Raw genomic sequence first — 26,315 nt, 5'->3', positions numbered from 1 at the left:
CAATGAACCATGTATAAATAGATTTTATATAACACCTGTCTCATCCCAACAGTGGGATTCATATATCTACTCCATGCCTCCCCTTCTCTTAGACAAGCAGCTTTCAAAGTATTTGGACTGTGGAACTCAACGCTTTACAATTACACTCATGTAGAATACAACTGAAGCAAAAGTTACATAAAATACTTAGCCTAATTATAGATGATGTACTCTGGTATATTCTTTTTCATTCTATTTTAAGTTTAATACCGATTACAATTAAAAAAAAGTTTGTCACAGTAACTTGATTTCATTGAACATGATGCATACTTGGAAAAATACTGTTTTAAACTACAATGCTATGTAATCTGTCTTCCAAAAAATATCTTCCTTTACTCCTATTCTTGGAGACTATCTATATATTCAATATCAAGTGTCTGATTTCATACAGTATATAAAATGTTACCTTATATTATAATTGAGCTCACTAATCTTTCCACATCACATGAAAAGTTCTAAACCACACCCTGCAAAATATTCATATTTTACATATCCCAAATTTGCTTTATCTCTCTCAGGTTATATGTATGAGAGTAGTTATCAGTCTTTATTTAATGAGTGCAGCAAAATTTGTTGAGGCAAACCATTTCCCATAAGAATGATCACACTTAATAGGATTCAAGTCTCCTCCCCTCCCCATCAGCCCAAATCCCTCAATCTTAAATTGATACAAATAGAAACTGCTGTTCTGTACAGAACATTGTGACATCCAGTGAATCCCCAGTGAAAGGATGCCTTTGTTTCATACATGAGAACTGAGAGAGTTGTCCCAGGACTAGCCAACAGCCATTGGCCATTACAACAAAGAAGAGACTCCTGGGAAATCATCTGTGTACCTGAGCGAGTGTGACTGTGACTGTTCCCTAGGACCCAGAGGACACACACATGCTACTGTTAATGCAGGCAGTTAGCTTGATTCTCTATACCTGAGGTAACTGTGGGACCTAGTATTCCCTAGAAACAGAATCAAGTAAGTTAGGTGTTAGGACTCTAGTGTTTGAAGTACTGGGATTTCATTATATTTTTCTTTTAACGTCAACAGCTCCTGAGCAGAATTTCAATGATTACTTTAAAAATTCTGAAATCCCTTTCCTGCTTTGCCAACTGACATTTCTCCTATTTAATTCCCATAATTAAAATAAACATACATACATTTCACTAGGAAATGAAGTAGTTTAGAATCTGAAGCCCTTCCCAATTTAAAGGCTAGCTAATTTCAGTTCATAGAAAGAAACACTGATACTTTATTTAATGAATGCAAGAACACCAGATCGACTTAAAGAGTGAAGTTATTTGGTACCTTAGATTTTTTATGCTCTAAGCACCATCAATCTAGGCTCAAACTGGTAGAAAATAGCGGTGGATATCTATTACTTCAAAAGCGACCTTACAAAATAGCCTTGGAAATCTTAAGTCTTCTATTAAAGAAAATAATTACTAAGGAGTGGGAGCAAGGAAATATCTCTAATCAAAGAGACAGATACAAACTCTAAGCAGAGAGGGAATGCATGAGTAAATATTTATTGTGAGAACCTAGCAAATCAAATTTATTTAAGTAAATATAAATGAGAGAGCTAGGCTAAGGGAAAAGTTTCCCTATAAACTCATTTTGTAATACAGCATGTGATTTAATATGGGTGTTGGCAAACTTTCCAGTAAAGGCCAGACTGTAAATACATTAGACTATATTCTATATATATATTATATATATATATATATTCTATATATAGTCTATATATAGTCTATATATAGACTAGGCAATATATAGGCAATATATATATATATTCTATATATAGTCTATATATAGTCTATATATAGACTAGGCAATATATAGCAATATATATTGCTATATTCTATTTTGCAACTACTCAATGCCATGGTAGCATGAAAGTAGCATAAACAATATGTAAATAATAAGCATATTAAGTGTGGCGATGTTCCAATAAAACGTCATCACCAAAACAGAAAGTACCAGATTGGGCCCTTGGACCAGTTGATATTTGATTTAGTCTACACTTTATAATGAGGTATGATTTTTTTTTTTTAAAGATTTTATTTATTTATCTGACAGAGAGAGATCACAAGCAGGCAGAGAGGCAGGCAGAGAGAGAGAGAGGAGGAAGCAGGCTCCCTGCTGAGCAGAGAGCCCGATGCGGGCCTTGATCCCAGGACCCCGAGATCATGACCCGAGCCGAAGGCAGTGGCTTAACCCACTGAGCCACCCAGGCGCCATGATTGTTTGAAAATTCGTTGTTCTTTAAAAATTCAAACATAAAAGACTTTTGTCCATCCTATAGGCCCCAATCAAAAGGGGCCTTTTATACAATACATACGTGCAGGACCCTGACCACTGAGAAGAAAACTTTCTCTGCCACGATCTCATAGCATTTTATTTGGTCACTCAGAGTATATTAGACCATATACTATTAGTACTTCCGAACATGACATCTTTCTTGTGATAAGTGCTTCGCCCCACAGCTGGTGAGGTCATTCACACAAGCATCACTCCAAACTCTACAGGGACTCACATCCTCCTCCTAGAAGCTACCCTTTAGTGGCCTCTACACATTTATATCCTTCTCTCATGTATATTTAAAAATTCCTTCCTGGTTTTGGCAACAGTCCATGTTTACACTACTGGTTTGGATGCGGCCACAGGGGGAGAATTGGGAGGGAAAATCACGCTGTTTCTCAGCCCAGAACTCTCTTACATCTTCAACTCTCTTTCTTTGTAGGCTTCTTCCTCTCCTTACTGGTGGAACTCCCTTGTTCTAACCTGAAAGAGAAAGTCTAACCAAAGTCCTTGTCAACCTCTCTAACTTATTTCCTACTGTGTTCCTTCTTATCATCAGACACCATAAAAGGAAAAAGGGATGGAATGAAGGCAGGGAAGAAGGAAGGGAAGGAGGAAGGTACGGCATTTATTATTCTCACTTCTTCAAAATCGACTTACTCTGTAGCCTTCTGCAGTGCTCTACCAAACTGTCTCTTAAAAATCAACCTTAATGCCCTTTTCTCAATTTGTATTCCCCTTACATTACTCTGATATCTCACTCTGTCAAGATGTTGTCCTTATAATAAATTTTGCTTTTGGAATCAGGAAATTGGTAGTGAAACCATAAACAGCATATTTATTTTTTGTATCTGATGCTTTAATGCTTTAATCCATATCAAATGTGTGACAGTGTCCTATTATGAATAATAAATGGAAATACATATTTTATTGTACAGTATTATAAATGCCAGTAAATGTCAGTAAATGCAAGTCTGCAAATGTAAAATCTTTTTTGTGAAATTTAATTGTATATTTTAATTTTAGAATTAATACTATATTCTTATTGATTAGTAAGGTTGATAATATATATGATCACAAATCTCAGGTTTAAATTACCTAGATAGAAAATGGAGTGTTAAAAAATATGTAAAATACTATTAAAAAAAGCACTGATACAGAAACCTTGATTTTCTCCCAGGATGTGATTTCCCCCCCCCACTGTTTCACTATGTAATAATCTTTGCATTGTTTTAACATCTGTGCACTCAAGAAATACTAAGATTCCAGTTGTAAACAGGTTGGGTAATTAATGGCACATATTTGAAGGAAATAAAGATGAATACTTAAAAATCTAAATATTATTCTCTAAATATCTAAAAACATCATTCTATACTTGCAAAATAATTTAAACAGAAAATCACTAATGACATTCTTACCTACTAATAAGTATTTGTTGATTACTTACTATAAATAAGGCACACAGCAAGATGCTGAAATGACCAGTAATGGTAGAACACAGAGAAATCTTTGTCATTGGCCCAGTACTTCATTTATTTCTCTTTTGTGTTTTTCCTTCCTCCATCCCCAGAATGGTCAAAGTCTAGACCTTTCAAAGTCTAGGCTATTAAGACTAGGCTATTACTAGACTTTGAAAAGAATAACCAGGAAGAAAGGTGGAATTGTCTTCTAGGTTCTGACCACTTTGGGGATGGAGGAAGGAAAAACACAAAAGAGAAATAAATGAAGTACTGTGTCGATGACAAAGATTTCTCTGTGTTCTACCATTAGTGATCATTTTACCATCTTGCTAGATTTGCCTAAAGTAGGAAGGGTTAGGAGCTAGTTCTTTGAGACTTCAAGAGCCTACATGGCAGGAAGGAAGGAAGGTAAGGGCTTTCCCTAAGATGAAGGGAGGGCAGAGACAAGGGTAGTTTGCGCACAGCACTCTAAAATGGAGAACAGTTTTGAGATGTGCGTACAGTAGTGAGAAGGCATGGGTACTGAAAATCGATAAGAATGGCTTATGTGTTCCTTCCCAAACTTGGCACAGGACACATAAAACAGAACACAATAAAGGCCCCAGGAAGTTAGTGGACATGGAGATTAAAGCCAGGAGAGTTTCTGAGAAGCTTAGATTGTCTGAGTGCCTCCAATAGCTCTGAGGGTGTCCAGGAGAAAGACCTGACAATGAATTAAATTAAACATTTTGCTAGCCAATAGGCTGGAGGCTTGCTTTAAAAGATTTTGACCTCACACTCCATTGAAAAAATTCACACTATCTTCAACTCTAAAGTACAGTTCTTTATTCCAAGGCAGGTACAGTCTACTTAGGAAGTAACTTAGAGGTAAACGTAAACTAATAGTTTATGGCAACATATACCAAGGGACAAGGAATGGAACTAAATTGTTCCATAGAGAGTAACAGTTCTGGGTAAAATAATCAGAGAGACTTTTTTTTGGAGTAACTAGTCAAAAACATTTACCTAGATGATTTACAACTTGGACTATTTCCTCAATACTAAAAGTACGGTGCATGGTCATTAGTAGAACTACTAAAGCAAAGAAATGTAAAGCACATTAAGATAATAACACAACTGTGAATGCTTTCAAACTTCTCAAAAATGTAAGCTTAAATTAAATGATCTTTTAGTGCCTTTGCATATCAGCAAATAAACACTCAATTTATATGTTCTAATGAATGATAGCCAAAAATCACACATAAGTGACTGTGAAGACATATGCGAAGTTAAAAAGTGGTTTCTTGGCCCCAAAACACAGTTGTCCCCTTCTTAATGAAAATGTCTTTCTGATTCTCCTCTCTAACAGAAGGGCAGTAAAATCCCACTGCATTCTAGTGGTGACTAACTTTTTGTAATGATGCTTGGAAATAATAGTCCCTTGTATTAGAGTTGAGCTGGAAATGACATCATAGTCTTTTAGGCAAAAAGATGAAGTTATGGAATTTGGTGCTACAAGACAGCTAGAAGGGGGATAGAAGTGTGTTCTTAGCCTGGTCTCCAAGAAGGATCCCTAAACAAAAGCATAAACCAGCTGCTCAAAGGTCCTCATTCAGCAAGTTGCAGGATCAGAAAGTCATTGCCCAAATTGTTGGTGTTAGAATCCCACCACATCAGCTGATGCATTCTGATCTGGAAACTACCACCACAGTCATTCTGAGCCTGCTGGAGAGACCAGCATTTTGGTTGCCCTACATGCTGCGCTTGGCCCAGCCTTCCATTCAGCTCAGCTTCAACCTTTCTCACATAAGCACATCTGACTGGTGGAACCTCAACCACATCAGGAATTCTAGGTGCAAGAGAATCTGAATTTAGTTTTGAGATTTCTGACTTCTCCATAAACTCCCTAGGAGAACTCTGGGACAGATGTTGTTCAGCTATAATCCTCTGATTCATGTCAAATTTCTTAATTCCTTCCTCTGCGCTGGAAGTGAGCAATACCTGAGTCGAGAATTTCTTATGATATTTTCTCTTGTTCTCTCTCTTTCTCCATATACTGAACATGTACTTAGTGAACACTGTGGGAAGTATTTTGCCTCCACTAAGAAATTTCTTTTGATAAACGTAGTCCCTTAAGAAAGTTACATATATATGTAGCCGTCCAGTCTATTGCAACAGCAAATCTATGTAAAACTCAGACTCACATACAAGACACACACACACACACACACACACACACACACACCCCACACACACCTTTTTGTAGGGATTAGATGCAGAACACAAATCTATCATCTGTGGTGAAGACTCTCACTATTCTTCACTTGGATTATTTTACCAACTTTCTAAACTAGGATCTGGCTGGTGGGTTTCCTCCCTCTAGTTCACCTTTCATATGGTCTGAATGATCTTCTTAACAAAGGGAATGGATTATGTCAATCCATTGTTAAAATAGCACCTGTAGGATATAGTTCAATTCTCATCCTGGAGTCATATTCCCTTTGCTACCATTTACTTATCTAACAGCATCTCTAACAAGCACTTCTCATAGACTGTACATCTACCATTGTGTGAAACACAAGAACTGCTAGGCTTACAAACATCAACTTGACAAACATTTACTGAGCTCCAACTGCCTGCGTCTCTAGGGGTACAAAGAAAACAACAAACAACAACATAAGAGGATACTGAGTTTTACTTTTTTTCATTACTTTATTCAAGGCTTTTTGATAAATGCCAGAAAATGGTCTTTGTCTTTTGTACATGGGGATCATATAAACACATTAGAGACTGACTTTTTTCTTTTTAAAGCCTAATGTGATTCGATTGTAAACATATAACTTGATTTGTTTTAACAAAAGTTAAACTTCTAGGCCCTGTGTACAAAATTAAGGAAGGTTTTATGATTTGCTATTATTAACTAAATAGGTTTTTATTGCTTAGAGGAACAATCAGTCTTGGTTAAAATGTGTTAATGTATTTTTGTGTTTTTTCAGATTATATTATACATATATCCTTATTTTATTTTTTAAAGAGTTATTTAATTATTTAGTTGAGAGAGAGAATGAGAATGAGCACACAAGTGGTTGGGGAGAAGGGTAGGAGCAGAGGGAGAGGGAGAAGCCGGCTCCCCGCTGAGCAGAGAGCCCAACACAGGGTTTGATCCCAGGACCTTGAGATCATGACCTGAGCTGAAGGCAGACCCTTAACCCACTGAACCACCCAGTATATGTAGCCACCCACATATACTCATTTTTTAAAAACTAACATATAATATACTATTTGTTTCAGGGGTACAGGTCTGTGAATCATCAGTCTTACACAATTCACACACTCACCATAGCACATACCCTCCCCTGTGTCCATCACCCAGTCACCCCCCCCATCTTATTTTAAATACAAGTTGTTTACAGGTGTTTGACATATACGTAAAATATTCTTCAAAAGGTACTAATTGTAACTGCAAATTTGTGTAATACAGGTGAAATCACTTTTACAGTAGTGTTTTCCTTTCAGCCTTGAGCTTCCTAATGCAACTTGAAGCCTTATCAAGTATTATAAAACTTTAATTTACCAATAATTTGTTAATCTAAATTTACTTAAGCTAATTTTTCACTTAACACCAATTTGTAGGAATATAACATGCTGTTTCTTTATATGACCATGCTAGCTTCCTTTGAAATTTCACTTTTTTTTTAAGATTTTTATTCATTTATTTGACAGACAGAGATCCCAAGTAGGCAGAGAGGCAGACAGAGAGAGAGAGAGAGAGAGAGAGAGGGAGGAGGAAGTAGGCTCCCTGTTGAGCAGAGAGTCCTATGTAGGACTCGATCCCAGGACCCTGGGATCATGACCTGAACCGAAGGCAGAGGATTTAACCCACTGAGCCACCTGGGCACCCCTGGAATTTCACTTTTGTTTTCACCTTCCACCCTTGTGAATCCTACCTAAAATTTAAGAAATCAAGTTGTACAAGCTTGAAACCAAAGCCCCCTCCTTCTTTGCTAGGACTTGGGGTTCATAACTTTGGAATCATTCAAACTCCATTCTCAAAACGAGAAAAGATAAATGAAAGATTCCAAAACCCAATTGTAAATGGAAATGTTTGAAAAAATAAGAGAGGAGGAGGTACTTTGAAAATCATTCTGCACAATATTCTCATCTTATAAGTGAGAAAACTTAGACCCATTGCTTTAAGTTACTTACATAAGGTTGTAAACTGTTTTGTGATAATTAGGTCCTCTATTTTCAACTTTCCACTACACTTTACAATTTTCAGAATACTCCCTCATATATGGCTAAATAAATGACAAGTTCATTTGTGAAGGATGTTTCCTTGGTGTTCTTAAACTGCATCAAAATTATCTAAGAGGCTTTGTTAAAATGTATTCTTTGTTAAAATTGTGTTCTAACCTACAGGGCTTCTGATTCAGTAGATATAAGATAAATTTCAGGACCCTGACTTTTTTAAAGGTCAATCCAGGTGATTCTGGTGTAGATTATCTTGGGACTATAGTATAGGAGAGGCCCCTACATTAAGGTTAAATTTGAAAATGAAGGCATTTTTTTTATATATCTTTCATCACACTTGATAAATTTAATCTTCATCACATTAATTTTACTCATACATGTTAATATTTGAGGGACAATCTACACAAAAATATGCTGGGAATTTTTAAAATATTGTCATGTAATTTGATGTCCATCATTTTAAAAAACTTACAATATTATAAATCACAGATATGTACATACTAGTATTTGTAGGATTTTTAAATGCTCATAATAGGAGTTAGGGTGAGGGAGGAATAAATAAATGAATAAGACACAGAAGATTTTTAAAGGCAGTGAAACTACTACATATGATATTACAATGGTAGATACATGCCATTATACATTTGTCCAAACCCATGGAATGTGCAACACCAAGACTGAACCCTAATGTAAACTATGGACTTTGGGTGATAATGACTTGTCAATGTAGGTTCATCAATTGTAGCAAATGTGCCCTGCTGGTGGGGGATTTTGATAATGGGAGAGGCTGTGCATGTGTGGGGGCAGCAGGAATATAGGAAATCTCTGTAATTAGGGGGAAATCTTCCTCTTAATTGTGCTGTGAACCTAAAATTGTTTTAAAAATAAGGTCTAGGGACGCCTGGGTGGCTCAGTTGGTTAAGCAGCTGCCTTCGGCTCAGGTCATGATCCCGGTGTCCTGGGATCAAGTCCCACATCGGGCTCCTTGCTCGGCAGGGAGCCTGCTACTCCCTCTGCCTCTGCCTGCCTCTCTGTCTGCCTGTGCTCGCTCGCTCTCTCTCTCTCCCTCTATCCCTGACAAATAAATAAATAAAATCTAAAAAAAAATAAATAAATAAAAAATAAAAATAAGGTCTATAAAAAATGTTTGCTATAAAAAAAGTTGTAATAATATATATTATATATAAGAAAAGTTATATTTATATATAATACCAAATATTTCCTAAACATTTTGGTAATTCAGAAATTTACCTCAGATATTCCTGCATAATTTTTTAAATTACTGCAGTTGAAAAAAGTATTTTTCCATTTGTGTCTAAAACCATTTTTAGTCTATAGTTTAACGAGTATACTTTTTACTTATTACAAATGTCCAGCAGATGGCACTAAAGATTTTAATTTTTACACAGTTCTTAAATATTTATTTTTTTTAAAAAAATACCTAATGTGCTAAATAAAATTGGTTAAGTCAGAGGGGGGTGTAACTTATTAGAAAAGAACAAAAAAGAAATTTATAAGGTGTTGGAATTTCTGTTCTTTTGCGGACGACCCTCATTCTATGTGCCCTTTTAGAAAAATTATACTTTAAAGGTTTTGTCAGATAGTTTTCTTTTCTTTTTTTGGTCTTCCATTTAGCGCTGTTAAAGAGGCAGTTCATCCAATCAGCACCCAACAGTGTTCCGAAAGCACTGAGAGATGACACTGAGGAAAAATAAGAACATAGCTGATGATTAGCTATTAGTGTTTGATAGCCCTGTTACTTCAGCCAAGCATTTATTTTTAATTCCATTTTCAATTTACCATAGGAGGCCACTCCTGAGTAAGCATTAAGGGAAGACATCTCAGGACACGGAGGCCCACTAGCACACATTTAAATTTTTGCTCTACTTCATCTCCCAAAATGCAACTTCACTGTGCTCCTGGGAGCTGTGAAGGACTAGTCACCTGTGAAGAAGCTTTGTGTGTTAGGCCTCGATAGATGGCTTCGAAATTATGGAAGAATATGCATATGCTATGCAAGAATAGCACTTTCTAATATTCGAGATCTATCAGAGGTCTAAAACTGAAAATCTGGCACAGGAGGGAGTCATTTTAACACTTTGACAAGCAGGTTATCTCACAGCACAGTTCAAGAGAAGAAAATCAAGTGAAAAGAACAGAAACTGTAAAGTAGCATATCAAGTAGGAATGAAATTTTAGAAAGAAATGAAGTTAGTTTTTAAGAAAATAATCTAAGACTGATGATTCACAGACTGTACCCCTGAAACAAACAATACATTATATGTTAATTTTAAAAAATAATCTAATAGGTAAGGTTGATGCCACCTGCATCATAAATAAGAAACAGATCAATATTAAATATATCTAATGACATTCCACGAGAACTTGCCCAGAATGTGTCATTTGATCATGTTAACTGACTTAATGAAGGGCAATTTCGAAGAAGGTAGTGTCTACACATGGGATAAAGCCAAAACGCTAGGTACTCGACTCATGCCTGTACTGTAAACTTTATCTTGCTGCATTCTTCACTATTTTCACCAGACTTGCTATGTTTTATTAATGTGGGGAAGGGGAAAAAATAAACCACCTTCACTTCACAACTGCTTTCTAGAAGGCATTAAATATAAAAATTTAAGTGCACGACCATGAGGCTATTATTTAAACTCTATTCTTCAGTTTCCTCATCTACAAATTGGTGATAATAATAGCAGCTTCATAGGATTTGGGGGAGGGTTAATTGAGATGATCAACGTGAAATGCTTGGTACAGTGTCTATCTAGCACATGGTAAAAGCTCAATAAATGTTAGCGATAATTATACGTACACATAGATAATACATAAGAAAACAAAGTACTCTGCTTTTAAGTCTCCGAGTACACTTAGCTGATAACTTTGGGAAGCAACTATGACTGGCAGAATTTCCTGGCACATAGTACCAGTATGAGCGCTTAGATCATCTATCATTGACCATTGATAAAGAGTACAATGATCATCTTACACAATGAAAGTCAGGGAGAAAGGCAAGTCTGCTGGCATTGTTTCATGAAAGGTCCAGAAGATATACCCAGAGGGGAAAACACACATAATTCTGTCTGAAAAATTTTTCAGCCTTTTTTAATGGTCATTGGTAACTTATATAAAGAGAAAGGAAAAAAAGGGAGACTCTGAAATCTGTTTTAAAAAAGACTATTATCATTTAGGCTCCTTTGAACTGAGTAATATAGACTACCTAAATCATAAGTATTCTCAGTGCTCTGAAACGGTGGATAAATGAATAATATATAGAAAATGTCTAATATGTCAAAAAGTTGTGCTCTGTTTTACTTTTTTTTTTTTAAGATTTATTTTATTTATTTATTTGATAGACAGAGATCACAAGTCAGCGAAAGGGAGGCAGAAAGAGAGGAGGAAGCAGGCTCCCCACAGAGCAGAGAGCCCGATGCGGGGCTCGATCCCAGGACCCTGGGATCATGACCTGAGCTGAAGGCAGCGGCTTAATCCACTGAGCCAGGTGCCCCTGTTTTACTTTTAATATCTAATAAATTTATGCATAGTGAGTGTATTCCCATTAGTGAGTTAACCAAGTTTTGATATTTTTTTCATTTGAATCATAAAATATAACCCAGGGTATAATGGCTAAAGGGGACCTTTCAGTGTAACTTGGACAAAGAAGCACTATCTTACATTTGTAATATTTGAGCAGAACAATTCCTTTAAAATGTGAACAGTCCCATGGAGTTCTATAAATTGGTCTTTTCCCAGAAATCACAGAGCAGTAAGGGGGAAATGAAAAGTGTAATGTTCCCTAATTTGCAGGCATCTAATGACTCTGTCTCCATGGACAGATCCTTCAGTTGGTCAAACTTAGTGCTTACCCATCCTATCTACCAGACTCCCTGTTGGACCACTGGTAACATTCCTGCCTAGTCTGGCCAAAGGCGTTATCTCATCTATTTATTTCTAGAGAGGAGGGTAATGAAGATGTGTCAAACCTCCTCCCTGTGGAGAAAGGAAATGTGTCACCATCTTCTTGCCCTCAGGAACTAAGGGTATTAACACATTTCTTTGGTTTTGGATTTAATCCACATGTGCAGCAATACCTGAGAAGGCAGCAGAGCCCAAGGGTTCTGAGGCCAAATATCCTTTCCCGAGTTCTTCTTTTACTAGTAGCTTGTGTGGGCTGGCAAGTTATTTAACACTTTAACACTCTACTTTTTCATCTGTGAAATACAGATAATAATACCTACCTACTTACAGGACTGTTGTGGGGATTAAAATAACTAATATATGTAAAGCACTTAGAGAGGTGTGGATGTTACTAAGGACTCTATAAAACATTAGCTATTTTTTATAAGGTACAGAGAAAATACTGAAAAAAATCAGATAAAGCATCTCTTTTTGCTCTGTGCCATCTAACATTATTTAATGGATTGCAATATATAAGTAGGATTTAGAATTGTGAAATAAAGTCTCTAGGTTGACTTCAAATTTTTAAAAGCAGCTCCAGCAAATATCCTACTTTTAAATCCTGAATTAAATATCTGAGAACTAAGAAATGTATTCCAAAAAGGTTTCCTCTTTTTTCATTTTTTAAAAGCAGAGAAATACAAGCTTCCTGAATTTTACTTGCACGGTATACTGAATTAGTCAGCCATGATTAGGTACAGTATTTTCTAAGCCATTCTGGAGTGCATTTCAAGACAAGTGACAAGATGTAATTTCCTTCCCATTATATTTGCTAATGGTGACATCTGTTTTCATCCTTTAATTAAAATACATTGTTAATATGCATTTAAGACCCAACTATCATCTAAATAATATAACAGGTGTTGTAAATAACTTAAGTTCTTTTATGGCCATGAAAGGGAGATCATAAAGCAGAGAATTCAAATGGTTTTGCAAATGTACAAGCTAAATTTCCAGAAAATGTAAGAAAACTTTAATTTATACATATATATTTGCACTCTCTATCTCTTCCATGTGACCCAGAACTCCTACCACTATTTAATCAACTCCAGACAACGTCTTCTACCCTTACCAGCCACTGCCTGAGAATAATCAAATCTATTTTTAAAACTTGCCATCTTATGTTATATTTAGATACTAAAAAATGTGTCATAATCAACTTTCACTAATCACGGTGCACACAAAGCAAGAAATTGTCCATTTTACCTTTTCTAATATTGCATTATCTATGAGAAACTTTGAATAATATCAAGGTACTTTAAATTTGAACTGCATTTAATTCAACAGATATGTTAAAACCCTGGACAGAAACTGTTGGTGTTTTTGTCACTGTAATGATCTATCGAATTAAGCCCCATCCAATTCTAGCTTGATAACTTGATCAATTTTGCAGCGATCGGTCAAAAAGGGAATGGTTTGCTATACAGATGGTCCCAGACTTACAATGGATCCACTTACAATTTTTCAACTTTATAATGGCATAAAAGCAATACACATTCAGTAGAAGCCATATTTCAAATTTTTAATTTGTTATCTTTTCCTAGGTGAGCCATGTGCAGTAACATACTTGCTCGTGGTGCTGGGCAGGGGCTGTGAGCCACAGCTCCCAGTCTACTGTGCATTCATGAGGGTAAATAACTGATACACTTACAATCATTCTGTGCCCAACCATTCTGTTTTTTACTTCCAGTAGAGTATTCAGGAAATTACATGAGGTATTATTCTACCTTATTATAAAATGGACTTTTTGTTAGATTATTTTGCCCAGCTGTAGGCTAATGTAAGTTTCTGAGCATGTTTAGGTAGGCTAGGCTAAGTTATGGCATTCTGTAGGTTAGGTGTATTTAACGAATTTTTGCCCCAACAATATTTTCAACTGGTGATGGGTTCATTGGGCTATAAGCCTATTGTAAGCTGAGGAAGATCTTTATTTCACTTAGAAGTAACACCCTCTTTCATATTGTTATTGTTTTTATTTTTCTTGAGTATTTGATTAATCTCTTCTGATAGATCATTGTAAACTTAAAACATGGGTCCTATCGTCTCTTACTCAAGTCACTAAATCCTGCATCCAGCCCTAGAGAACAGGCAATCAATACACATTTAGAGTTTAAGTCAGAGTCTGTTCAGTGGAGTGGCCCAGAAAGACATGTTGTCAGTCCTTACGGAGAATCTCCTCCTTCCCTTCTCGTTAAGTTGTGCTGCACTTGGTTCCACTTAGGGTTGAACCTGGTAGCCTAACTGAAAATATTGTAGCTACGCAGATCGAACTCTGTATTTTACCATCATCTGAGAATTCCGAATGCTAAGTAATGTTACAGTCACTATTGATTTCCCTGCTTTTCAAAGCATAAGTGGGGAAGTCAGGGAAGGCCTGACTGAGACGGTGAAATTTGAGCAGAGCTGGTGGAGGTGAGAGAACAAGTCACCAAGAGTAGATTTGGCAGAGAGAAGAGCAAAGGTGGAGGCCTGAGTGGGAGCCTGTCTGGGGGGGCGGGGGTGTGTAAGGACAAGCCAGTTGGCCGCTTGGCTGGATGGGTCTCTGAGCACGGGCATAGTTGTGCTGGGGTGGCGGGTGGGGTTGGTAGGTAAGTCTCATAGTCTACGTAAGTATTTGGCTTTTCCTCTGGGTGAATGGGAAGCCACTGGAAGGGTTTGAATGGAAGAATCCAATGACTAGAATCCAATGACTAGACTTATATTTTCACAGGACCCCCATGGTTCCTGTGTTTGTAATAGGAGAAAGCGGGTTTGAAAGCAGAGACAACAGTCAAGAGGCCATGCAGGAGTCCAGGTTAGAGATCATAAAAGTCTGAACCACAGCTCAGGGGATGGATGTGGGTAAGAAGTGCTAAATGCTTCTTCTTCCTTCTATCTGGATTTAAATCTTCAGAGAGCATGTGCCGATAGGCATATTTTTATTTTCATGACTATAACGTAGTTTCTTTTAAAACTGTTTCTCAGGGTGCATTTTTTACTTCATGCTGTACATCTTCTCTTCCCATCAAAGACAATTATTGCCCAATCACGCTAAGTGAAGCGTGTTTGGCTTTCTCGGGCTGAGTGACACCAAAGAGAATAGCCTCTGAAGGAATTACCATGTAATCAGGAGATGAAGAAGTATGATGGTATGTTATCTCATAGCTAAAAACACCCATATTTATTTGGTGCTCTGTTGGAATCATGGATGAAGTATCCCCCTACCGCCCACCCAACTTCTAAAATCTGGCACTTCTAAAGCATCCAAGTAGATCTGAACTGATACACTAAGTCGCTTTAAGATGACCAGAAATTTCATTTATTTTATATATTCTATGAACAATATGTAGGCAAGGAATCTCAGGTGTGGAAATCTTATGTTAATAGTGTTCCCTCAGCTCCTTTTCTTTTCTTCTTGCTGTAGTGCCAAGCCCCTGTGGCCACTACTTTTGTGTCCAAGGCACAAACTTAAGTAGAGATTATATTAAATGGTTATTAGGATGCAGGTTCTATGAGGGAAAAAAACCAGCTCTAATTTTTAACATTTTTAAAAATATCTCTTTTTGTTGTGTTTGTAATAGATTAGGTTCTCCTTAGGTATTTCAAGAAACCTAAACTATGGTGTTCTGATAAAATTAACTTCCTTGAACGCATTAAGTGCCTTCTATGTGTGTCTATATGTGTATGTATGCGTACAGGTGTATGTTTTAAACCTTGTTAGATGACCCAGGATACAGCAGAGCCTCAAGATCTCCATTTTAATAACAGTTCTCCTTCTACAATGCAATAAATATAACTATAGAAAGAAGGAAAGGGAAATTTGTTCAGCTATTAAGGGAATGCATCTCCGAATAATCCTTACAACAGCTTGTTTTGTTGTGATTGTTCGGTTTGGTTTGGATGTTGGTCTTATTTTGTTTTTGCTTTTGCTTCTCCTATGTCTAGGAGAAAGCTTCTAAAGGGGGTTCTCAGGAAACAGGTACTGGGCTAAAGAAAGGACTGTTAGAGCAAACTATCCTGATTCCTTCTAACTCCCTACCTAGATCCTAGTGAATTGAAACAAATGCCTTTGGCCATCACATAAGGGCAGCCAAGGTCTCAGATGTGGCACGAGGGAAGCAACAGGGCTTCCGCATAGTGAGCTCCGGGCGTGGTTACTGCAGCCACCACCAGTCTGTCAGGACCTTCTTGCCAACAGAACTAGAAGATTTTTCACAGTAAAAGAGCAATCTACAAGACAGACGATATAGGAGATACGAGGACATGGAACTGAGAAGAAAGAGCAAGAAATTAAGAAGGCTCAGTGTGACTACAGGCAAAGAGAGAGGGTAACATTTCATATTAATTACTCACATCTAAAACCTGGTGTGTACAGTATGTCTCCTGCCTAAAAATAATTTAAACAGCCTGGCTAGGAGCATCACTAATTTGTCTCTGTGAGCATCCCGCTGCTCACCTTTCTATAGAATCTGTGGGAGAAAAGATTGGTTAAAGGCTACCTGAACCATCATCCCAGTTTCACCAAGTGATCAGACCACAGGCCTCCTGCATAAATACTCTTGCTTGAATGATAGACAAGTTATAGTCTTTAACAGGTTACTTAAAAAAGCCAGAGGCTTTTGTTTTAGCTTGGAACACCCTGAGTAAATAGAAGTGCAAGGGCAAAGGCAAGTTGTCTTATAAATTATTATTATTTTTTTAATATTTATTTGTTTGAGAGAGGGAGCGTGCTTGATCCTGTGTGAGTGAGGGTTGGGCAGAGGGAGAAGCAGACTCCTGGCTGAGCAGGGAGCCTGATGAGGAACTCGATCCCAGAACCTGGAGATCATGATCTGAGCCCAAGGCAGACACTTAACCGACTGAGCCACCCAGGTGCCCTGTCTTATAAATTCTAAAATAACTCTGCTATGGTCTAAGGCAAGACCACCTCTTCCTTTCACTCCTGAATTCACGACAGTCTAGAGAAATGTTTCCTTCAGGGTCCCTGGACAGCATCTTGCAGGTAAGGACGTTCCCACAAAATAACAAATGCTCTGCTGGTGACTTGCTGAGCAATATGGACAGGCATTATCCCCCTCAACTGTGAACTGAGTGTAAGCGTTGCTACCTCTTAGGATTGTAGAGGAGCTTACCCAGTGCAATATTCTACACAGATCTGATGTTCCATACATCTCAGTTCTCTTCCACCACTTTTCCTTTCACAAGGTTTGCTCCTTATTCTGAGCAGGAAAGGGCAGGAGAATATCATGGAGAGACCATTTAAAATAAGAAGACCTGGGCAACACGCCTGGTTTTATCTATCAGAGGCTAGGGAACTTCAGACATAGCCCTCAGCACCTCTGAGCTGGGTTTCTTTATTCCCAGAAGAATGATAACAATTTGACCCTTTGAAGTCCTCATCAGTTTGTAAACTCAACAAAAAATGATTATCTACTACATATCAGGTGCTGTTTGAGATGCCAGTGATATGAACAGGAATAAATTAAGTCTTTTCACAGGAAACCTGTATTCAACTAAGGGAGGCAGATACTAAAACATATTCACAAAAGAATATCTAATAATGTCAGGTAGTACTATGGGGTTTGATGACATATAAGAGGCTAAAGAATAGAGAGTTGAGGGCAGGGGGAGGGCGTAGTTACACAGGGAGGATGGCCAGGGAAGACTGAGGGAGGAGTAGAGTTCTGAGGGATATGGAGAAACGGGGCTGCCTCTCTGGAAAAGAGGATTGTTTCAGGCAGAAGGAGCAGGGAGTGTAAGCACTGAACAGCAAAGAGCTTGAGTTGGGCCATGTAGGGCAGGGTAGGGGAAGAACTGGAGACAAGGTCATAGTCACATGACTTCAGGAAGCCCTTCAGAGCCATGGAGGGGACTTCAAGTTGTCTTCTGAATGGGGAGGGAGGTCACTGCTGGGTTTTCAGAGGCAAACTGAGAGGATGAGGTTGAGAATTGAAAGGATCCCTCTACTTACTCTTTGGAGAACAGACGGGAAGCAAGATAGTCTGAGACAGAGGCAAACTGGCTACATGGTTCTTAGATAGCATGCGTGTGGTGAGGATGGTAAAGAAAAGTCAAATTGAAAATATCTTTAAAGCCATCACGCCAATGTAAACTACTATTTTTGCAAGTTTCTGGAACTTATTCTATCTTTAACCATATTTTTTTAAAGATTTTATTTATTTATTTGACAGACAGAGATCACAAGCAGGCAGAGAGAGAGAGAGGAGGAAGCAGGCTCCCCGCTGAGCAGAGAGCCCGATGTGGGACTCGATCCCAGGACCCTGAGATCATGACCTGAGCCGAAGGCAGCGGCTTAACCCACTGAGCCACCCAGGCGCCCTATCTTTAACCATTTACTAGCTCTGTAACATTAAGCAAATTACTTAACTTCCTTAAACCTTGAGTGTCAGGACTAAACGTTTTTATCTTAGCTTCATATGTCGAAGCCCTAATCCTCAATGTAATGGTACTTGCCGGTAGAACTTTTGGGAGGTAATTAGGTTTACGTAGGATTCTCATGATAGGGTTAATGTCCTTTCAAAGAGTGGAAGAGAGCGTTGGTGGTATAGTGGTGAGCATAGCTGCCTTCCAAAGAGTGGAAGAGAGCCCAAAACCCAATCTCTCTGCCATATGAGGACACAGTCAAAGGCCACCATCTGGAAGTCAGGAAGAGAGACCTTATGGGGGAACCAAGTCAGCCAACACCTGAATCTTGGACTTTCAGCCTCCAGAACTGTGAGCAATAAATTTCTGTTACTTAAACTACCCAGTCTATGGCATTTTGTTATGGCATCCTGAGCTGACTGATGTACTGAATTTCCTCACCTGTAAAATGGAAACACAAATATCGCCTACTCCATAGTGTTGTTGTAAGACCAAAATGTCATAAGCTAAGGAAAGCTTCAAATTTTCTCAAGTCATAATGATTAATATAAGGATCAAATCCTAGGATAACAATTTTAAAAATTCTTGAAGTCTGCCATTGAATATTTAATATTACAAGAAATGTAGGTCACATATAATTACACACAAGCAAACAGGTCACACATTCACCCAAAATTTAGATGAGCAATAGTAAAAACTTCTCTGTAGTTACATCACATTTGAGCATAAACAGAACTAATACCAGTTTTTAGATAATTGGTTGTTTATTTTTTGTAAAGAAATAAAAAATACTTTACTTTTTTTCTATTTGAGTGGATATTTTAAAAGCCTAGTCTAAAAAGAGTAGCCTTCATGGTAGAATTCTATAAAAATGATCCTTATTAATTAAAAGAAAAGCTTATTCAGAGTTGTTAAGACAGATACAGACTTAAAATTTGTTTGGACCTCTGTGCTATTTAGACACCTGCAGAAAGGATTTCCAGAGAACCAATGAGAATTACACATCTGTTCCTCATGAACATCCTGTTTTTATTCCTCTACTGTTAAGCAAAATAATATACTTTCAATTTTATCAAACATGAAATGCCAGGATGAAATTCCTTCATGTAAGAATCAATATAGATGTGAAAAATTAAATTCACCATCACCACGACATGACACAAAGTAGCATCTCTAATTCCACAAGATAGTGTGAGCTCCCTCTCCAGATTATTTCTGAGTGGGTGGACTTCACCTTTTGAAAAGATCCCTCCCCACCTCCCTGCTCCTACACACACAAGCCACTTCCTTTTTAAAACTACTAAAAGGAATAACTACACGGATACAGTTTCCAGTAAGCGTCAGACCTGGTGTCTACGATATCAGAGTGCTTATGTCATTTATGTTGAAAACTCAGATAACACCACTGGAAAGTGATTATCGCTTACAGCCAGTAGCTGTCTACACAGCAAAAACTGTACACATACTTTCACTACCCTGGCTCGGTCATCTTCGAGATGCTGGCCTCTCCACAGACACAAGGTTTCACTCTAATGACCATTTTTAACAAGTCATTTTGGTTTTGGTTTTTGCCTAGACTTCGAACAAAAGATATCAACCAAATGAAAATAACTATGAATACCAGCTATGTGATGCAATCTGTTATGTGAGTGAATGTTGATTTGTAGGCCTCCCCCCCCCATGAATCTTTTCAATATATTTGGCAAGGATCCTGCCTATCTTTTAAGGGGATGACTTGAGGACCCACAGGACAGTGGATCAGAGGAAGTGCCATCCTCCTTTATCAGTTCTGAGCTATTTTTGTATTATGGGCACTTTGGCAGTCTATGAGTCCCTGCTCGGGATTAATGTTTTTAAGCATACATCACAAAATATGTATTATTGTAAAGAGAACCAATTGCACAGAAAAAAATTAACAGAGAATTTAAAAAACAAACCTATAGTGTAGTGACATGTGTGGCCACTTTAGTGACATGTGTGGCCACTTTAAGTTCTTAAACACATAAAGGAGAATGCTTTTTAAAAATAAGCAATGGACTATAATATACTAGTGTTTATTCTATGGCTCAAAGCAACTGCCTGAAGAGTGATATTCACAGACACACAGAGTTAACATATGGGGAAACTGTGGGCCAGAGAAGTCAATTACACAGAAAAAGACAGAAAAACAAAACCCAGGCCTCTCAGCACTCACCAGTGGGTAGAATTCTGGGTTCTGTTTGGTGACCAGGCGAGCCACATTTTTTTCCCCCTAGATAGTCATTTGACCTGGATATTGGAGTTAACTTGCTTCCCTTTGTGAAACTTAATATGGCATTTTTCAATAGTGAGAAGCAATCAGATGCTTAATATTAAATTTCATGTGAAGGAAAAATTGCTGAGAAATAAGTCTGATATCTGGCTCTAGATATCAAAATCCATCATTTGGCATGGAAAGTATTTTTATCTCTACTGAGTTTTTGGCTTGTATTTGGAATTCATCTCGGTGGAAAATTCATGTTGCATTCAGTGTTTTTCTCTTTATTCTGCTAAGCAATGAATCTCAGTTTTAACCTTCAAGTATTTGTTCAGATTTCATTGAGATAAGTGTTTAGCTCTAGCAAGGATATGATTTGCATTTTATTTGTATGAAGAGCCAATACTGATTCTCGCACAACAAGAGGCGTTTAGTGTGACAAGAGCTGAGACACAAAGGATGAAATTTCCAGTTTAAATTTTGCAGGTGCTAAAAAACAAAAACAAAAACAAAATGGAATGGATGACAAAAATACAAACGCTGCTCAAGAAAGGCGCATAGGTTTAAAGAGACACTGTTCAGTATCTCACAGCATTTTCTTCACAGACAGGGCTCTAAATATCCTTCTGAAAGCCCAAGAAGATATTTCTTTATTGATTTAGGCCTCTCAAAATCTGTAAAACAATAAATAACATTTAATGTTTCTTGAAGGACCAGGGAATAACACAAAATACATTTAGCTTACGTTCTGGGCAGCGGGAGAGCTCTGTCTGTTCTGTTCACTGATCTATCTCCAACAGCTAGAAGAATGCAGAAGTTCAATAAATATTCATTAAATGATGGTTGGTTAGTTTTTTAAACTGGAGGAAGTTAATCCAAGAAATTTCCAGTAACTCATCTTCCAGCTAAATCACGCAGGAATTAAGCTACTCTAGAGAGGGTGTTGACATTGATTTCCCTGTTTCTGGGCTGGGAGTTTCTTGAGGGCTGGAATCATTATTTATCCTTTGTAACCTCTTGCACTGCACTGTGGTTTCCCATAGTAGGTGCTCCTTAAGTGTGAAATGAATAATGAATGAATGTTGTTCGAGTAAGCATTTCTTTCTCTCTGGCATACGTGTCTTCTACCTTACCCCTCCTTAACTGATCTTTGGTCATGCTGGTCCCATTACCTACAACTTCTGTGTTCTTAGCACAGTCTATCCAAATTAAAACCCAATCTTCAAAGTTCTGCTCAGAGCCCACTTCCTTCCTGAAGTATTCACTGATCACACCCTCTTTGAACAACAACAGAGTTTCAGTTTATGTATCACTCATCCTGATGTTTAATGTGTTTATGTCTTGTTTGCAAAGTCCCTTTGTCTCCCCAACTCACATCATGGATTCCCTTTGCATCCTTCAAAATTATAAACAGAATGTTCTGCAAATAGTCAATGCCCAATGAATGTGCAAGGAATATAAAAATACATGCATGACATAATGGATTTATTCTCTGTGACACTTAATGTCGAGAGAGATCGTATATACAAATTAATCTAACTTCCCTTCTAATCCTCAAATCCCACCAACAATATCCTAACTCAGAATTCTTCCAGGTTCTTTCCACACCATCCAGGGGAGTATCTCCTCACAAGGAATCACAATTCCATATTTGAACAATTCGTGTATCTATTTATATTAGCCTAATATGCCTACATTCTCTATCTCCATAACTAGCTTTATACCCCTTTGGCTCACACAGAATAAATCTAATCCTTCTCCCACATGATATTCATCCAAATACTTGACAAGTGTTGTCTGTTATGTCCCCTCGGAGTCTTCTTTTCCTCAGGCTAAATAATTTAACATTTGGCACAATTTTGGATCCCTTCACCATCCTAATAGCTCCCCCTGAAAATACTTCAGATATCTATTCAATTTGAAAATAGGCCACCCCAAAGTGAAATGAATTATTTAGGCATAATCTTACCATTCCTTATTTTATGTGTCATACTTTGTTTATAGGTCCATATAAATTAGATTTTTAGTGGTCATAATCATACAATTGACATCTATTTGAACTTACTGTCAAAAAAATATCCTATGTCATTTTTCCATGCACAAAAGCTAAACGGCTCAAAATTGTGTGGTTGTTTTGTTTAGGCCTATATGTGGAAACTTACTATCTTACCTACTGTATTTTATCTTGCTAGATTTGGCCCATCTCCCTATAGTGACAAGAACCTTTTTCTCCTCTAACTTACTATCTCTCCCAGATTCGTATCTTGTGAAATATGTAACAAATATTCTCTTTGTATTACAGGAGTAGGCAAAATTTTCTTTATAGGGCAAGATAGTAAAGATTTAGACTTTGCAGGCCATACAGTCTCTATCTTGATTATCCAACTCTGCTGTTGTAGTAGGAAAAGAACCGCAAACAACACAAAATGAATGCAGGGAACTGTGAACCAGCCTTTTATTTGTACACACTAGATTCTAAATTATATCCATTTTTCAAGTGGTACAACGTATTAGTCTTCTTTTGATATTCTTTAATCTTTTAAAAATGTAAAAGCCATTCTAGCTTCACAAACCATCCAAAAACAGGCAGTAGGCTGGATTTGGTCCATGGGCCATTATTGGACTCCTGATCTAAATCATTACTGAAAGTGATGGGAATGACATGGCCTTTACCAAAGCCCCTTGACATGCACCAAGAAACCTCTCTCTAAATCAGTCTTTCCTAACTAGGGTTTAGCAATAAACTGACTGAAGAACATTTAGAAATACGAAAGTTAGGATCTACCCCTCAAAAATCTGACTCAGTACGTTGTTCAGAAGACAGGATCACAAACATGTACGTTGAAAATGCTCCCCAGATGTTTCTTATGTTTCCTATGTATAGCAGAAATTCTAGAACTCCATTGTGTTGTTAAAAAAAAAAATTCTGATTTTTCTCTTGAAGAACACCTTTCCTGTTTTTATGATGTAGCACTGCGAATATAAGGGTAAGCAAGATAGGCATAGTCTTTACTCTTACAGACTTCATTAAAGAGTTATCTCTTGTAGAAATCATTTATTATAATGCCTTTCTCCCAATCAACTATAAGTTCCTTAGGGCTGATACCATTATATTATTCATAGTCAGAGATTCATGAGTGGTAAGGAATAGAATTATATTAAAAGTAATTTATATGCTTTTCTATTTTATCTTTCAAAATGGCATATTTTAATCTATTATATAGAATGACCCAGAAACTGCCTATGTATGTAAATATTTACACATCATTTTGCTTAGCATTATATTCTCAGTACCCAGAAACTTGCCTAGCACATAGGGATCTTCTACCTCTGGTTGCTTCACATCAGCTCCTTTCAGCATGCCTTTTGGTGCATGCCACCTCATAAATTCATTGCAGGCTTTGCCTCTTCTTATTCATCACTGATAACACTTGCAGATCTGGCCATTTCCTTTCAATTTTTTCACTCCTTCCAACTGTTTCTCTCTCATTTACTGTCCCCCATCCCTTCACTTCTGCCAGCTTCACTGATAATCTGCTTTCTTTCTCACACCTGTCTTCTGTCTTTGAGAACAATTCTAGCAGTCCCACAATTAGTACCTAAGAATAAAGGAAAGACTTTATCTACTGGTACTTAAGCATCGTGAATTTTTTTTTAAGATTTTATTTATTTATTTGACAGACAGAGATCACAAGCAGGCAGAGAGAGAGGAGGAAGCAGGCTCCCCGCTGAGCAGAGAGCCTGATGCGGGACTCAATCCCAGGACCCTGAGATCATGACCTGAGCCGAAGGCAGTGGCTTAACCCACTGAGCCACCCAGGCATCCCAAGCATGGAGAATTTTTATGAGCAATATGGTTTCAAATGAGCTTGCATAACAACCACCCATACCATTTAGACTTAAAATGCATATATATATGTGTGTATACATATATATACCTACAGAGGTCAACAGAGAAAAGAGTTGAAGCTGATTTCTTGGCAGTGATTTGGGAAGCAGATGAAACACAGCAGAATAATGCTGGATGTTAAGAACATGTCTGATTCTACTATGTTAGATACCATGGATCAAAAAAACAGTCCCTTGCCATCTAGGGGGTTTTATCTTCTTCCAGGAATGAACATTATGCAGGTAAAAGAAGAAGCACTTGCCCAGCACTGATACTAGCTAAGTCAACTCTTATTATCAAAAGAATGGTGACCTTTCATTTACATCACCTTCTATTGTATGATCACTGGACATAGAAATAAGAGTTTGAGCCAAATTTGAACTTCTAATGTCATTCTATGCAAGTTATTCATCTGTCTGACCCTCAGTTACCCCATCAGGGAAATGGAAATATTGACTTAACAGCTTTTATGAGGCGTATATAAGTATGTGTAATGGAGAACATAACAAGTGATTTTTCTAATGCGTATCATTAGAAAAGGGTAGAAGGATCACAAATAACATTTATGAAAACTGCGTCTGCACCAGGCTGTAGGTGCCTTCAATTCATTAATTCATTTTTTGACATATCTATATGGAAAGTCTACCATGTGCTAGGTATGTTGTGGTTCCTGAACTCAAGGAGTATACATTTCAGATGGGGGGAAACATGAACAATCAAATCACATGATGAATAACACGTCTATGGCTGCTGAGTACTTTAGAGAGTGACTAGGGATGAGGGAGGGACATTTTAGATAAACTGTCCTAAAAACACCTCACCCAGCCCCTCCATGAGAAAATGCATTTGAGCAGAGGTGCAAATAATGTGAGGAAGCAAGTCATGCAAATATCTACGAAACAATAGCCTAGGTAGAAGGAAAAGCAAGTACAAAGTCACTGAGGCAGGAATGAGTTTGATCTAACTGAGCAACAGCAACGGGCCAGTGGGCAGAGGAAACAGAAGCAAGGCAGAGGAAGACGAACACATGGCCAGGACCAGATGCTGTAAGATCACATCATCGATGATAAACTGCATGTATTCTATTCTTAGTGGGATGGAAATTGGCTGAGGCAGGGTTTTTTTTTTTTTTTTTAATTTTGTTTTTGTTTTTCAATTTTTACATTTTTAAATTTATTGAGAAAAGTTGACAGGTATGATTACATCCATTTACACTGTAGAGTGTTCATCTGATATACCCATTTCATTGTGGAATGATTACTAAGATCAAGAAAATTAATACAGCCATCATATCAGGTAGTTAGCTGTATTTGGGGGGAGGGGTTCTTTTTTTTCTTTTTTTCTTTTTTTCCAATGATATGCTTAAGATCTACTCTTAGTTTACTTTCTAGTTTACAGATGTACCTTACTAATTTTAGTCACTATGTCATGAATTAAATTACCAAGATGTATTCTTGTTACACCTGAAAATTTTTGACCTTCATCACCTTATTTATTCCTCCCCCCAGTACCTTGCAATGACCATTCTAGTCTTTCTATGAAATCATTTAAATTTTTCTATTTTAATTCCACTATAGTTAACATACAGAGTTTTATTAGTTTCAGGTGAGCGATATAGTAATTCCCCACTTCCGTACAACACCCAGTGCTCATCATGACAAGTGCCCTCTTTAATCTCCATCTCCTTCACCTATTTCACCCAACCCCCCACCCACCTCCTCTCTGATAACCACCAGTTTGTTCTCTATAGTGGTTTGCCTTTCTCTCTTTCCTTTTTCCTTTGCTCATTTATTTCTTAAATTCCAGATATGAGTGAAATCATATGGTATTTGTCTT

General features: G+C 37.5%; 1 protein-coding gene across 36 annotated transcripts in view; it reads right to left on the bottom strand.

Annotated features, from left to right (window-relative positions):
- The window catches only part of RIMS1 (regulating synaptic membrane exocytosis 1), a 498,418-nt gene that overhangs the window by 291,057 nt on the left and 181,046 nt on the right, over nt 1–26,315 (bottom strand). The window lies entirely within an intron of this gene.

The sequence above is a fragment of the Neovison vison genome, chromosome 1 (genome assembly GCF_020171115.1).
Source record: "Neovison vison isolate M4711 chromosome 1, ASM_NN_V1, whole genome shotgun sequence".
In the NCBI taxonomy this organism is placed as follows: domain Eukaryota; kingdom Metazoa; phylum Chordata; class Mammalia; order Carnivora; family Mustelidae; genus Neogale; species Neogale vison.
This window is presented reverse-complemented; position numbering and strand designations above follow the sequence as displayed.